Here is a 3,991-nt window from a genome sequence, read left to right as displayed (position 1 = left end):
AACACAAACCAACACTTGAGTTCAACTTGGAAAGACCTTCATTCAAGAGCTCAACTATATGCTTAAGATGGCCGACTTTCTCCAACTAATAAAGATCCCTTTGCTTCCCTTGGGACCTTCTTTGGCCTCCCCAAGAATAGCTAGTAGCCACTTCTTCAATTGTAGCTTCAACTTGGCTTTGAGGGATCTTAATCAATTGTCCACCGGCACCAGCATCTAGATTGGTCCTTGACATTGGCTCCAAGCCATCATAGAAGAGTCTCATAAGAAAATTACGGTTGAATTCATGATGAGGACATGCTCTAATCAAATCCTTACACCTTTCCTATACTTCCCCAAGAGTTTCATCCGGTTCTTGCTCAAAGGAAGCTATCTTCCTCCTCATCTTTGCGGTTTGCTCATCGGAAATGAATCTCTTGAGAAAGGCCTTTGCAACTTCCTTCCATGTGGTGAGAGAGTTGGGCTTTAAAAGCTTGAGCAATTTCTTTGCTCTTCCGGTGAGAGATTGCCGAAAGAGATGCATACAAATGTAATCTTGGCTCACTTCATTTGTTTGCATCATTGCACACAACTCAAGGAATCGGTCCAAATGCTAAATGGGGTCTTCACTTACGCCTCCGAAAAAATTGCTCAATTTGCACCATCTTAGCATATTGTGGATGGATTGTGAAATTAGTCTCGGTGGTGGAGAGAAGTATACCACACGTGAGCTCATAGATTTCCGGGTTTCCAAACTCCCTAAAAAGAAGGTCATCCTCTTGTCTTGCCATATGTCTCTTTGAATACAACAAAGCTAAGCACACGATTAGCAATGACAAGTAGGATTAAGCAAGCAAAAAGAAAGAAAGGAAAGCAAATAAAATGACTCAAACAATAGCAAAAATAAATGTTAAACAAGCCGCCTCCCCGGCAACGGTGCCAAAATTTGATCGCGGGTTAGATAGGTCGTTAAGCTTCTACCCTAACCAAATTAATTATTTATAATACCTAAACCTACACTAAATTAGTTAGTGGCAAGTAAAGGGTCGAACCACTAGGGAAGCACGCTAATTCAACATCAAATATCACTAATGTAAGAGTGAAAGGGGGATTGTTTTTGTTTGTTTTGTTGAGTAAGAATACTAAAACTACAAATAAACAAGAAGATGATAATAAAAATCAATAGAAAATGACGCTAGGGATACGGAGGTATCCAATATGATTAGAAAGAGGAGAATAATGGTGATTATCATGAAACATATGCCAAAGAACACAAGATTAAACCAAAACAACTCATTCTCATGCAATAGTCTAGGAAAATCAATGAAAGAGGTCTACACTAATAAGGATCATTCTCAAGCATCCTATTAGTTACAATCAAATCAAGAGAATAAAGAAGCAGAATCCATAAAAATTCCACTTTAATAACTCATTCTCATGCAATCATTAAAATAGAGGTGATCCTAATCTAGTTCAAATCACTTTCATGCATTTAAACAAGATAACATAAATAGAGTGCAACAATAATCCCAAGCTAATAAAAATCATGTCTTTCATCAATATATATAGCATAAGTTCAATCCAACCATCATCATTCATCCACTATCAAATCATATCTTCCACCCCCTTCCCCTAGCCAAACGTTTAGCCTAGAGAAGGGAGATTAAACACAATATCAAAACTAGAAATAAACTCAAGAAACTCAAAACAGAACATAATTAAAATTCATGAAATCAATAACAACTAGATGAACTAATAAGATTAACAACAATAAACAACAATAAAAGAAATAAATAAAACTAAAGGAAAGGAGAAGAGATTACTAAAGAAAGGATTAATGAAAGATGAAAACTTGAATTCTTGCTTGATTGAAACTTAAACTTGAGCAAAATTGAATCTTGGAAGAAAATTGAGCCATAATCTATTTTCTCTCCCGAAAAATTATCTAATCTAACCCTAAGAGAGAGAATCTCTCCTAAACTAATTTTAATCTATCTAAAATAAAAATGTTGATTAAAAATCTTTAGAAAATAACCCCAAAGGGGTATTTAAAATATAAGCTAAGAAAATAAAATATAAGAAAATAAAATAGAAATTAAACTAAATAAAACAATTAAAAAACCTAAACTAAAAACCAATAAAAGCAAAACTACAGGAAAATAAAATAAAAGAAAATGAAAAGAAAAAAGAAAACCCCAAAACCCCTAAAATTATAACCCAAACCCACGAATCATCAGACCCCCAAACTCCCCTTTCTCGTGGTTGCTCTGATTCTCATCTTCCATTCCATTACTCAGAAGCTGCATGCATCTTCACCCTTCATCGAAAATCTTCATCAAGCAAAACTAAATCGCGGCCGTCCAATTTTCATTAAAATCATGTGAAAAGCTCGTGATTGACCCACAATTGCGCGCCCGCACAGAAGTCGCACAGCAAGTCGCGCAAAGCTATTGCCTCAACTCAATTTTGGACTCCAATTTGTGCGCTTTCTCACAGGCCTGCGCGGCCGCGAGTAGCTGCTCTGTGAGTTTGGGTGTTGGTCGAATTGCGGCTGCAATTGTTGTTGTTGTTTTGGTGGATGACGGTGGTCTTAGTTGGAGTGGAGTGCTGGTGCGGTTGTGGTGGGCTGATAGGTGGTGTTGGTGGTTTAATTGGTGTTGCGGGGGTTTGCGCGTGAGTAATTGTTGCGGGGTGGTTTTTGGTGGTAGATTGAAGGTGAATAGAATTGCTGCGGGGCTCGAATTAAAGGTGATAATTGCTGGCGGTTTTGGTGGCAAAATGGGAGGTGTGGCTGGGTTGTGCTGCTGCTGGCAGAATGGGAGTGTTAGTGAGGTGGTGAATTGGGTGTGGCTGGGTGTGGATTGATGGTGGGTTTGGGTGGCTGCTGTGGTAGTTGGTGTTGGTGTTGTTGGAGGAAAGCAGTGGTGGAGCTTGGTTCAATTTTGTGCCTCGAACCTCGGACCTTAAACCCGATCGACCACGGACCCGAAAACACCTACAACCAAAAACAACACGAGGGGATTTTTAAAAGATAAAATAAAATAAAATAAAATAAAATAAGATAAATAAAGTAAAATAAAATAAGATCAATAAAGTTAAATAAAATGCTAAAACTAAATAAATAATAAAATTAAATGAAATAGTATAAATTAAAGAAAACAAACTAGAAACTAAAAGAAAAATAAATGAAAAGAGAGAAACTAGGAATTAATAAAACTAAGTTAATCTAAATTAAACTAAAAACTACAAAAATACTCAAATAAAAAGATAAAAGACGAGAATAAACAAAATAATAGAAATTAAGGACAAAATGAGCTTAATTATTGAAATAAGCCGGAAAAGCGACTCAATAAACACCCAAAAAGTGACATAAAAGTCACTTATAAGAACATAAGTAGTATGGTGGGAAATAGTTTCAATTGCCTTTATATTAGGCATCTAGGCCTATCTAGTACCACTTATATTTTTCCTTGTAGGGTAATGAGACAATATGGGATGAAACAAATCATTCCCACACAAGATTGTAATGCCCCAAAGATGTGATTTTTAAACCCAAAAGAATTACATGTTGGATAGAATATTGGTCAAGCCTTCTTAGGTGGGTAGTACAAAGTCCTACAACGAGTATTGTATTATCTTCCTTTTACAAAGCTTGGATGAATGCGACGGATAAGGGCAAATTAAACAAGGCTCGATCTCAACTTCAAGCCGCCACCGCTCGTAATCCACGTAAGCCTTTGACGCATTCAACCACTACTACTCCTCCTAGTGGCCAAAACAAAGGAGTGAGAAGAAAATTAGACTTCTCATCCCCTAAGGCTCGTTCGAAGGAAACAAAAAGGAAAGCTCCCTGCAAACCCGCACAACAGGGTGTGAAAATCAAATAATATTCACCAAATACTCGCATAAAGCTCCAATCGTCAAAGGGAAAGGGAAATAGGCTGCAAAGGCCCCAATCCCCAAATTGAAAAACAATGTTTGGGTGAAGAAGAAGAGTGTAGGGGAGAGCTCC

The 3,991-nt window shown here is 37.2% G+C and overlaps 1 non-coding gene across 1 annotated transcript; it reads left to right on the top strand.

Annotated features, from left to right (window-relative positions):
* The first annotated feature begins 281 nt into the window (after nt 1–281).
* Nucleotides 282–388, top strand: LOC145629627 (small nucleolar RNA R71). The gene has a single exon (XR_014111789.1). It is a non-coding gene; the product is annotated as a small nucleolar RNA R71 (small nucleolar RNA).
* The last annotated feature ends 3,603 nt before the right edge of the window (nt 389–3,991 follow it).

The sequence above is a fragment of the Chenopodium album genome, chromosome 4 (genome assembly GCF_948465745.1).
Source record: "Chenopodium album chromosome 4, dcCheAlbu1.1, whole genome shotgun sequence".
NCBI lineage: Eukaryota > Viridiplantae > Streptophyta > Magnoliopsida > Caryophyllales > Amaranthaceae > Chenopodium > Chenopodium album.
Note: the sequence above shows the minus strand (reverse complement) of the source record. Positions and strands in the feature narration are given on the sequence as shown.